Source organism: Furipterus horrens, unplaced genomic scaffold (genome assembly GCF_987537825.1).
Source record: "Furipterus horrens unplaced genomic scaffold, mFurHor1.1.pri manual_scaffold_2, whole genome shotgun sequence".
Classification (NCBI taxonomy): domain Eukaryota; kingdom Metazoa; phylum Chordata; class Mammalia; order Chiroptera; family Furipteridae; genus Furipterus; species Furipterus horrens.
The window spans coordinates 213,449,806-213,462,698 of NW_028327172.1; positions in this window are offsets into that span (position 1 = coordinate 213,449,806).

Genomic DNA, 12,893 nt, shown 5'->3' on the forward strand with positions numbered 1-12,893 from the left:
CACGCAACAGCTCTGAGCGATTTTGATGGTCATTCTTCACCCTAGTGTGTAGTTCTGTTTACATTCTCAAGGTCTTTATTTTTATTCTTCTCTAACTTACTAGATGTTCTTTGAGTAGGTAGTGTCAGCGCCTTTGGAAGCAGGGTATAATTTCTATAAGTTGTCTGCATTAAACGATTTTTTCTAAATGTTACACTTACACATGAATAGCTAAGACATAAAGTCTTAGGTAACACTCATCATTTCTTAAATTCAATTTTTTTTCAATATTTTTTTGGCATCTTCCTCTTAGAGAAAAGTATAAAACTGGTGGGATTTGTCTTTGTTATTGTCAAGTAACTCTTTTTTTTTTTTTTTTTTTTTTTGCACAATTTTGGACATTTTCTTTTGAATTGAAGTTCAAGACTTTTCTAGATTTGGATATTTCAATATTGATTTCGTGGTACTATGCAAATTTTCTAATTTGCAGATTCATTGCTCTTTGGCTTAGGGAATTTTTCTCCTTTTGAACCTTGCCTTTATTTTATTTGTTTCAGTGTATTGTCAGGAATACAGAGGAAGGGACCACCTCCCAACCAGAACCAGAGGCTGATGCAAAGGAGAGCTGTTCTTAAAAGGCAGTGTCTCTCAATAACGCAGAGATAGGACTTTATATATGGTGTTCAGAGACACGGGGTTAAGGCTGAGGGCACTTGAAGAAGTAGAAGTGTGAGGACTTGACTGTGGAAGCCGGCTGCTAGAGCGTGGCTGTTGCTGGTGGGCTGAATTTCAGAAGTGTGGTCATGGCTAGATTTGAGTTTATAGAAGACAGAGATTATATAATCTAGTAAACTACTAGATTACTGATGTCTAGAGAAATCTCAGTCTGCTAGAGTGTGTGATATACTGAACACATCAAGATGAAAGCTCCAATAACGAATCTCTAATGGTGGGACTTTGATACCACTTGGAGTCATGCTGGAGTGGCATTTCACATGACCAGTCCTTTCTTCCTAAAGTTTCTCAGGTAACATTATTTAGACATCTAGGTGTCCTCTACTATTAGAATATTTATTGGACGGTGCTCTTAACTATTGAAGGCAAACATGGCCACAAAAGAAAGACCAATTCAAGTCACACTGACCGTTGAGCTCACTCGTGTGTGCTCATCATAAAGTTCAGTTTGGGGACTTTCTTAACTTTTTAGATTATTAGATTATTTGTCATAACAGGTTATTGTTTTTGCCTTCTATAGTATACACTTTATTCATTAAAGAACCATATTAGATAAGGTTCTTGCAAAACTATAGTTTTGAAATGAACTTAAAAACTCAAATAAAATTTTAAATTACATTATAATTAAAATATAAAATTAAATTAAAATATAAAACTATGTGTTGCAGGTTCAGCAATTAAATGTATAAAATCTGCTTTAGAAAAATTATAAGAATGAACTTACCAATATTTGTGATTGAGTGTTAATTTAATTAAAATCCAGTCTTCTTTATTTTTAAGTCCACTTGGCATTATATATTGGGAGGGGCCTCTGTGAAAAAGGAACTCACAGAAAACCAGAAAGATTTTAACCAAAGCTGAAGGCTGAATGAGAATTTCCCATTGGATGAACAGCAACAAATTACATGAATAAATTGGAATTATACCAGGGGGGACCCCCAAAATGAAATTTATTAATAAAAAAGTGTGCATTTATTCTTACCTGTCTAAACGTCAGTTCCCTTCAAAGTGCCCTCCACTCACTGCAATGGAGGTGTTTTCTCTGCTGCTCAGAACAGCTTTTGAGCCCATCGGTTTTGATGCCTTTCAGTGCTCCTGCCATTTTGTTTGCTTCAGCTCTTCTACATCAGCAAAACATTTCCCTTTGAGGGCTTCTTAAATCTAGGGAAACAAAAAAATGTTGCTGGAGGTGGTATCAGGTGAAAAGGGAGGGTGGGGCATGGAGAGTCATGCCATTTTTGGTCAAAAACTGCTGAACTCTCGGCGCAGAGTGGGCAGATGCACCTGTAAGTCACCCATCATGCAATGGGCAGATGCATTGAAACAGTCTCAGCCTCTCCTAAGAGCACCAGCCGGTACACTGATGTAGATGGGTTCCCAGAATCCTCACCTGGCAGGGAGTCTGTACTACAGGGGTCTGCCCTCCAGAAGGCAATTCCAGGTTTGGGGGGTTTCACCTTGTGTGTAACATAGATCTTGCAAGGAAGTCAGCTCTCATGTTGCTGCCAGATACAAACATCAAGAACCTCATATCTTAGTGAAAATATGCCAGAAATAAGAAAAAAGATCATCTTAAATCTCAACCCCAATCTGAAGCTTATGCCCTGCGACATTGGCTAAGTCTCAGCTGAAAGTCTGACACCTCCCTCCAGAACAGATCAGAAACTGTCACAGACCAATCAATGTGCACTGCTTTCCTGACTACACTCCCAGGAGCTCCCTAGCACGGTGCTTGAACACAGCTTCTGGGTTCCTGGTGCCATCCTGATGGAGCGGTCTGTAGAGCTTTCCAGGGAGCATGAGTCTTAACTTTAGAGTGACCCACCTTCCTGGTTCACCCAGCACGGAGGGGCTTCCCAGCCTTGCAGTCTCTAAACTGAAAATGTCCAGTTAGGCAACCAAAAGGAATTGGTCCATCTACTAAAATATAATCCAGATTTGTTTAAAAGATCTGCCTGCCTGCCTGCCTTCATTCCTTCCTTCTGTCCGTCCTTCCATTCTTTTCACCCTTGTCCATGCTGAATGAATTTTCGGGGAACTCAAGGCTTTTTAGTGATTGTTTACATTCTCCAATTCAGTTGAAAGAAACCCAGACTAGATTCAGTAAATCCACTCCTTGCATTTGTCAATTAGCTTTCATTCTTTGAGTGCTTAAAATTACTTCACTGTGGCGAGTGATGAGGGAGGTTTTAACCACTGGGTACTTGTGAGGACGAATAAACAGCCCAGCTCCCCAGGAGACTGATGATTAGGAACCAGAGGGAACATGGGGATCCCGGCCCCTCAAATGAATCATTTGTATGATGGTTTTCTGTTGTTCAAACTAAAGAATATATTTGTAAAACACTTAATGGCAGGGAGGACTAAATTATAATATTTTAGAATTGACAAGATGTGTGAAAATCAACTAGAAGATGATATTTCTAATTTTCTTCCTGCAGAACACAGACTTTCATAGAAGGTTCAATTTTAGGGGTGAGAATTTAACAGAGCAGCCAGGCCACCTAAGATTCCATTTGTTTTACTTAGGAAAGCCTTGATTTCACCTGGTAAGGGCAATGAAACTCTGTACCAGGTGGTATCTCACTGTGGTTTAGGTTTGCTTTCCTCCGGTGACTGATGATGTTGAGCACCTTTTTGGATACCTCTTGGCCATCTCTAGGTCTTCTTTACAGAAATGTTTACCCAAGTTGTTTACATATTTTTAATTGAATTATTGTTTTTTGTTATTAAGTTGTCTGAGTTCCTTTTCCACTAGTGAAATAAGCCAGACACAGACAGACAAATACTGCATGATCTTATTTATACATGAAACCTAAAAAAGTCCAACCCACAAAAGCAGAGAACAAAATGGTGGCTGCCAAGGGCTGAGGGGCGGAGAAAATTCAGAGCCGTTGGTTAGAGGGTCCAAACTTTCAGTTATGCCAAGCAACTAAGTTCTGAAAATCTAACGCGCAGCGTGATGGCTACTGTACACTTGACATCTCCTAAGAGAGTAGATGTTCAGCACTCTCACCATGCACAGACACAAGGCAGCTAGCTCTGTGAGGTGATGGAATATTCATTACGCTGATGTGATCATTTCACAACGTATACATATATTCAAGGAGTCACGCTTACACCTTAAATACATGCAATTTCTAGTTGTCACGTGGATCTCAATAAAACTGGAAAAAGTTCTGTGCAAAGAATGGATAGTTCCAACCCACTCATTCCATAGAAGCAGGAGTTAGGGTTCAGTAGGCAGTCGAGTTTGGGAGAAGCAGAGGAGGGAGGCTGCGCGGGGTGGTGTGGCTTTTGGGCACGTGGCTTGAACTTTGTAAGTGTCCCCTCCTTTCCCAAGCCCCCATCCTCCTCAGTGAAAGAGAGAAGGAGAGCATGTAAACTTGCCGTGCTACGTGTGAACGTTCCTTGGAAAGTGCAAGGACTTTAAATAGAGGCAGTTCTCTGCACAGACTCCCAGGCATTTGATGTGATCAGTCCCTCGCTCTCTTTCTTCCCAGGATCCTCATTTTTTTGTTAGAGCTCATACCCCTTGGAGTGTTAGGAGTGGGAAATGTGAGGGCATGGGATTCATTCCCAGCCTCCTTGGAGGAAGGACCTATCACTTCCTCCCTCATTGATAAAATGTCACCACATTTATCATGCTGCTGAAAACAGCTCTGGCATTTTTTGACAGCGCGTAGCTCTAAAGCGCCTGTCACGTGAATTTCTGCTTCACTCTTTCAGCCTCCTCTTCTCTGGGGCTTTCGGTTAATTTGCTTCCGGGCTGAGCTAAGGACCATTCTGCAGCTCTTTGTCCTGCTCCCAGCTCCCCTTCGCAAAACGCAGCCTTCCTCTTCTCTGCGAGTCCTTCAGTGGGTTCTGACGGGCCAGAGTAGGAGTGAGCTAGTTCTCTTTTCCTCTGCACGTGGGTGTCCACGCAGCCTGGGCTCTCTGTGCTAACTAGGGTCTACAGCATCGTGTAATTCTGTGCCATCTATACATCCCAGGAAAGGGCTATTTCCTCCCCTTTCCAGGCCATTAAGGAAGAGCTGAACCAGTCGGGACAGGCCGCATTCCAAAGCCTCCTTCCAGCCTCACGTCGGGCCGTCCGGCTCTCCTCTTGGTCGACATGTCCCCAGTCATTTTTCAATCTGCAGGTTCAGAAACAGTTTCTGTAAGAGGGGGAGAGAGCCTCGTGCTGGAATTCCTGAGAATGTGGAAAAATCGGGGGGTTGGGCTCCTTTCAAATGAACCCTTAGTGTGCTTGCTCCCCACTGTGGGATTGCATCAAGCGCTCTGGAAATCTGAGAACAAAAAAGAATATTGATGACACCTCTTAGGAATCATCGTGAAGATTAAATTGCAGGAGACGGTATATAAAGCACTGACACGGGTCTATTTTATATCAAGGATCAATAAAATTCTTTCTGGTAACTTACATTGAGGATTCGTGGCCGATCCCACTGCTGCCGGCCCACACCCCCTTGCCTGGCCATTTCAGCGCGTACCAGCCCTGCTTCTAAGGTCAGCGCCTTCCTGTCCTCGCCTGAGTGCTTTCCCCCAGTGGCAGGCAGCGGACAAGGGAAGGACCGCCCACCAGGCAGCCACCTGTGACCCATGAACGAGGAGTAGGTGACGCGTGCTCCGGTGCCCCCACCCCTCGTCTGCCTAACTTGGAAGCCTCTGTTTAGCACTGGTTCGGACTTATTCACAGATGGATGCTCCCGTGGCCCGCCGGGGTAAGCGGCTTGAGAACACAGCCTTTATCACCTGCCTTTCCTTTCCTGACCCACCTAAGGTCATACGCTCTAAGAAATACACCCAATGCAATATGAAGTCCTCGATTTAAAAACATTTCCTCTATATTTTTTCCTGTCCCAGGAAGTGTTCAGACTCAGGCCAGGCAACTACTTGGTGGGTTGACATCTGTGGTAGGATTTGACATCGATGGAAAGATTTAAAACATTTTAAGAAGTCTTAATTCATGAAAAGTTTTGATCGACATCTACACAAAAGTTCCTTTATCATTATCAACTTGTACAAATATTCACGACCTAATGGTGACCTGTCTTAACTACGTCCCAGCAGAAAATTGTGTACCAAGGATAGTCTAATATGGGGGGAACCTGGGTGGTCCACAGTGGAAGAGGATGGGGGAAGAGAGAAGCCGAGCCTTAAGTGACAAGAGGGAATGACAGTGGATGGCGAGGGGAGTGGGCATAATCCCAGAAATTTGGAGGGGGGTCTTCACGGACAGAGGCAGCCTGGAGTGCGGGACAAAACACAGCCCAGAGAAGGTGAAGTGTTAATGACGTGTTTCCAAGAGAATTCCACAGCTCGGGCCTTGGCACAACTTCACCACTTTGTCAGAGTGGCCAATGCTGAGCCCGGAGCGTGAGCTGGGCAGCCAACTACCGGCTGACCTCCTGGAGGAGAGGCAAGACCAACAGCCCCATTGGGATCCAATAAGTAGGACAATGGCACTCCTCAGCGTGTGAGTGCTCCTGCCCTTGAATTCCACCACTTCACAGAGCCGCCTTTTCCTTTTGTCTAAATGGCTTCACCGATGACTTAACTCCCTTCCCAGCACGGGCATCACTGCTGTTTCTGGGCCAGCTCGTCCATTGTCGGCTGACCTGGACCAGAAAATAGGTTGCTTAATAAATAGGCCCAGCATCTGGTACAATACGGGCTCTTTCTAGGCCAGCTGTCCCTGGTGGGGAGGGAACAATGGTCTCTTGGTTAAAAGGGAATCCGCTGCCCTATTAAGAGTGTTGTCCCTTAGTTGGTTAATTAACCAGAGACCTGGGACCCCAGCTCCAAGAGCATTTTCTGAAGATGAGAGAGAGGTTAGAGAGCTGTAGGAAATAACCTTGGACGTCCTGTACTGAGCTGGCCACACAGAACGCTCTGTGGAGAAGGACTGAGTAACATCTACACGGCACATGGCATTGCAGTGTCTCACTGCTGTGGACCTTTTCAACAGGGGCTGTTTAATCCACTAGGATGTTCAATCACATCCTTTTAGAAGCTCCTGGTCCTACATGTGCCCTTTATCCAAACAGGTCACCTCCCCCCATCCCTGATCAGGCAGCCAAGGCCACATAATAACAGCCCTGGTGCCTTTGTCTGCATCAGCCACTCCCCTTGGCCTTGCTGACAATTTCCTGGTCTCAACGCCTTCTGACGGAGCGCTGATCAAATCCACTATTTCTCAAACACCGTCTATGAAACACTCAGCTCAATGGGAGCAGAGAGTCAAAGCGTGTGAGCTCCCGAGGAAACGGACGTGAACTTGAATCCCAATATTGTTGCTCTTGACTGCCAATGGGGTTTTAGCAAGTTAGCTAACCTTTCAAAGCCTCAGCTGATGCCTCACTGAAGCGAGGACACTGTCACATAAGTGCCCAATAGATATTAGCTCGTATTACTGCCATGAACCATTGTTTTTATTATTTTTTCTTCTATTAATTTTTCCTTCTTATTGAATGTACTGGGGCGACCCTGGCTAACAAAAGTATGCAGGTGTCAGGTGCACAGTTCTACCACACATCATGTGTACCCTGTGTTGCGTGCTCACTGCCCCAGTCAAATCTCCTTCCATCACCATTTATCCCCCCTTTACCCTCCGCCTGCTCCTCCCCCACCCCTCTGGCAGTCACCACACTATTTTCTGTGTCCATGAGATTTTTCTCTTTTTTTCTTTTTGCTCAATTCCTCCACACCCCACCCAGCTTCTCACCCCCCCATGTTGCTTCTAGTCTCTTATTATATAATATTTACATTAACTAGAATAATAAACATGTAATTGTGCAAATATCGATGTGAAATGTGAAATATTATATGTGCATATAATTATATAGTATCGTTAACTGTTATTACTATTAAAACTATTGTTATTATTATTTTAACTTCTCCACTATATTTATATCCATATTGTCTTATGTAAATACTTAACTCTATTAGGCTTATGTAATTAATCTCACATTACAAATTAGGGAACTCTGGTTTAAGAAAATTCAATACTCTCCCCATGGTGACAATGTTAGTAGTAACTGGTGGGACAAGAATTACAGCCCTTGGCTCCCAAAGCTACTTTCTTCCACATTCTCTCTTGCTTCATTTCGTTTTCTCTCTTTTTAAATATTACACCCCTCATGGCCATATTCTCATGCTCTCTCTCTCTCTCTCTCTCTCTCTTTCTCTCATTTTATTTTTTCATCCAAGGCATCCAGAGTTTGGAGACAGCTTGGACAGAGCTGCCCTAACATCTGACATTTATGGACAGGACTTTGAAGAATAGATACTTTCTGCATTGCATTGAAGTGTAAAACACCCAGAGCTTGGACTGGGGCTTCCCTAAACACTGGACAGTGACTGAGAATCCAGACCACAGGAGGTGGTCAGAAACTCTGTAACCTCCGCCTGCCAAGTCAGAAAGCCCCAACTCCAGAAACCAAGATGTGCAGTGAACCCCCATCCACCTAGGTCAAGGTTCTCTGTCCCAGCACTATTGATATTTGGGGCTTGGTGATTCTCCCCGGTGGGGAGCTGCCTCGCGCATTGTGGGGTGCTCAGCAACAGTCTTGGCCTTCGGCACGTACCCTGAGTTGTGACAAGCAAAGAGGCCTCCAGACATTACCACATATTCCCTCTGGGAAAAATCACCCCGGTTAAGGAAAACTGATCTAATTTCATTGGAAGAAGGCCAGGAGGGAATAGTAAAAATAGGATTTGGGGTCATAAAATCTGTGGAGGGAGATTCCAAAAGGGCTTCCTTGACAAAAGTGTAGAATTGGGGACTGGAAAGATTTAGTGGAGTTCCGGGTTTGCCCCCTTGTGGCTGCACCTGATCGGCCACCCGGACAAGTCAGTTCCTGTCTCTGAGCCTGAGCATCCTCAGTGCAGATAGGGATTGCATGCTTGTATCCTCCCAAATCCCTGCGTGGAAAACCGAAACCCTCAGTGTCCCGATGTGATGGTGTTTGGAGCTGGGGTTTGGGGGAAGTAATTAGGACTAGATCAACTCATGAGGGTGGGCTTCAGGATGGAATTACTGCTTTTATAAGAAGAGTGTCAGAGAGCTCCATGACGTGAGGACACAGCAAGGACGCAGCCACCTGCAGGCCAGGAGGGGAGCAGTCGCCCCCAGCCATGACGTCCCCCGATCCCTGACTCCCAGCCTCCAGAGCACGAGAAAAGGGCTGTCTGTTGTTTCAGGCACACAGTCTGCAGCATCTGGTTATGGCAGCTGGAGCAGACGAGCACCCAGAGGTAGTCATTTTGCTTATGGCTAAGGGTTTTGAAGAGAATTAACCAAAACCAATCTGAAAACTCTGAAGTGGAATACGATGCTTAGCTTTTATTGGTAGTTATTAGTTGTAAGGAGGTTTAACAATGCACTGCTTATGAAGCGCGGCACACACAGGTCCTAAGACCCACTTTGCTGAAAGGGTGGTGTGACTGGAATGAGCTCGTTACTGGTATGCCACGGAAAGGGGTTAAAAACTTGAAATTAGTGTGCCTGTAATTAGCTCATTCACCCATTTCAGAGCGAGCGCATAGGTCACACTCAGAACTTGCCCTCAGGGAACTTGTACTCAGGTAAACATACAACTTGACTTACAGGATTGAGTCAAAGCAGATATTATTTAATTGTCTTAAATAGACTAAAGAATATGTAATTATATAACTCTGGATAGAAAATATTAAATATTATAAATGCAATGTGTAATATGAACAACTGTATCACAACTGTATAAAATAGAATAATTATTAATAAACAAATAATAAGTAAGTAACAATGAGTTAACATGATTATCATATACAACGTTCACTTTGGAGGTAGCTATTTTTTCCATTTTATAGACAGTGTTAGGGGAGGTGACGGGGGCCCAGGAACATCACAGGGGTCACCCTCATGACACAACCTATACTCGGTAGATGTAGAGCTAGAGTCCGGATTTTCTGGCTCCAAACTAATGTGCTTCCCTCTAACATTTAATGGCTGTTTTTCTCATATAAGTAATAAATAAATAAACAAATAAGACTTTCTTTTTTTTAAACACACGTATTTTTCTCTGACCATCGAGCTACCCGCTGCTTCCCTGCATTCCTTAGCTGTCTCCATTTCGTTTCTGCCGCAGCGGGCAGGTTCTGCAGAAAGGGCCTGGGGAGCATGGGAGGGCTGTCAGCTTCTCACAGGTTCCCCGGGCTGTTTCCGAGAGCGTGTCTGCCTCTGAACGCGGGCCCCGCAGCACGCCTCGGTGAGCCGGGAGGGGAGGCCCGGGCCTCAGACCGCTCACGTCTGCCTGCGCGGCTCTCTGCTGCCATGTCCTGTCAAGCAGCTGAAGGAGGTGGCAGCCCTAAGGTGCCCAGATGCAGTGTGAGCATGCCTGTCTGTTCACTCTTTAAGGAAAGCACACTCCATGCAGAGAACTAGTGTTTCCTACCACAGAACAGGGTGCTAAGGCGTGAGTGTAATAACCGAAACTTCTGTAAAGCTTTAGAGCATGATCGGTAAGGAACTCTGATCCTGAAAATTATCTTTTGTAATAGACATTTCTAATCTCTATTTTTCTGGTTGAAGAGACTGTCAGAGGTGGAGGAAGAAAAAATACTACTTTGAGACCATTGGTTACATTAGGCATTCTAAGAATTTTGCATATATTAATTCATTTAATTTTCACACCCTATTTGGTAGTTACTTTTTTTTTCTGTTTCCTAGATGAGAATCAATGAGAGATCAATTTTGGAAGTTGCCCAAGTCACATGACCAGGGATAAGAAAGCTGATAGAAAGCTCTATGGCCCTCCTGCATGTAATTGTGTTAGGAATTGTCATCATGTGTTGCATCATTAAGTTTTGTTTGTCACCTGGGCAAGAGGGATTCCCATACTTCATGCGAAGAATCCAAGAAACTAAGAGCTACGCCCAAACCCACATAGCAGAACTGGTATTCAACTTCAATTATTCTACCATCACGTCCCACATTGGTCTGTTACACTCAAGTTACTGATAAACAAGACAAATTAAGGCCAGGCCTTCTTTTATATGCTAAAAAATATATATAGTCTTAAGGCTGTATGAGGGCAGTGATGAAATGCAGACAATTCATCATTCTTCTAGGGGTTAATGTCACTTCTGTTTTTTAAAGTATGATGTCATTCTTCAAAATAACTGGTGGAAAGTAGTTGTAAGGGAGTTTGATTTCACGTAAATCCTCAATTTCTTGGGGGTAAAATAAACAGAGATCCCAGGGGAGCTCAGATGGAGGTAAATATGCCAGGTGTTTGATCTGTTGCACCTCGGATGCAAGTCCCTAGTCCTGTGGATCAGAGGGTTTCCCTGGCAACATCAAGGTTCAATTGAATGTAACTCACTTCTCAAAACCTAAGCTACTTTGAGATCACCTATTCCCAGAAGCACCTGGGTTTTGCCATTCACGATCCTTTCTTTCCTTTTTTTTAAAACACTGAATCATAATCCTCTAAGTCTAGCTGGGCTGTTTTCTTTGGCTTTTAGGAAGGTGGAGTTTTCAGATCACTTCTTCATTTAAGTAGAAATATCATTCCAGAGATACCTCTTCTAGAGATTTCTTAGTTGCCAAGCCTTGTGCCATTAAAAAAAAATAGAGTATCTTTCCAGCTGCATTTTCTGGTTTTAGAAATTGTATGAGAATCAACGATCGTAACTACATTTTTCCCAGTTTAATTTGCAGTTCTAGGTAGGAGCAAATTTGAAATAATAAATATAGCATTGAATTTTAACATTTTCCCTGCAATTTATTGTTTGTATAACCACTGTTATGGGTAAGCTTTCTGACCCTCAACTTTCTCATCTCAAGACATTAAGCTCTATTATATATCTTGAACGGTGGTTCTGGAGGTTAAGGGAGATCATTCACTCACTCATTCTCTCATCAATTCGCCATCTATTCCATAAATATGCTCTGAGTTTCCTAAGTACCGAGTATTCTGTCTATCACTGGAAATAATAGAGGTTCTAATACTTTCATTTCTATTCTCAAAGAGTGCATCATCTATTGGGAGAGAGTTCAGTGAACAATTCACAATTGGTGTGATGTCTGCTGATAGGATGTATGAGGGGGACCCCCCCAAAAAACAGAATTATCTTCTATAGTGTGGGTCTCTTGTAATACAAGCATCCCCTTCTAGGTGAGTGTTCTGGAGACCCATCTGTGTCAGTGTACCAGCTGGTGTTGTTGTGAGAGGCTGCATTCGGCTTCAGTGGATGCTTTTTGAAGACTCAACACATTTGCCCATTTCATGATGGGTGATTTACAAGCACACCTGCCCCACACAGCACTGGGTGTTAAGCAGTTTATGACCAAATATGGCATGACCCCCCTGCCCCACCCTCTCTATTCACCCAATCTCACCCTGAGTAACTTTTTTTTTTGTTTCCCCCAGATGAAAAAAATGTTCTCAAAGGGAAATGTTTTGCTGATATGGAAGAGGTAAAACAAAGAAACAAAAAAGTGGCAGGAGCACTAAAAGGTATCCAAATCACCCAGTTCAAAAACAATTGGGAGCAGTGAAAAAACATCTCGATAGGAGTATTGCTTCAAATGGAGAGTACTTTGAAGGGGACTGAAGTTTAAACACATAGGAATAAATACACAATTTTTCATTTAAAAAAGCTGGTTTGGGGGGGTCCCCCCTCCTATGTGCAGAAGCCACTGGAATGCCGGGGAATGAAAGGCAGGTTCAGCATTTAACACTGGTTGAGTGTTGAGAGGTGGAAAGTGTATAAAGGAATCAAGCGTTTTACCCTAAGGAAGAGAAAGTTAATCAATGACTTCATGAATGAATAAGAGTGAGCCAAATGGGGAGGGGGGTGAGGAAGGGGAGCACTAGAGGTGTCTACTCTTTTTGCAGATACACACCTAGGACGAAGTTTGAAACTCTAATAAGTACTTAGTGTTTTGAAACTCTTTGATTCTAAATAAAACAATAAAAACAGCTGATTTAACCTCAAAGCCTGCCTTTAATTGCATGTAACCAAAGCCATTCCTTTTCAGTGTTTAATGCTGAATCTTCACAGTTTCCCCAGACTGAAGAGCTGTTCTTTGAAGTCCCCCAAAGATCAGATCCTATAGAGACAGGACTTTCTAATTGTAGAGAGATTAATTTACACCCCCACAAAAGAAAATCAACCTGCCACCAATCAAA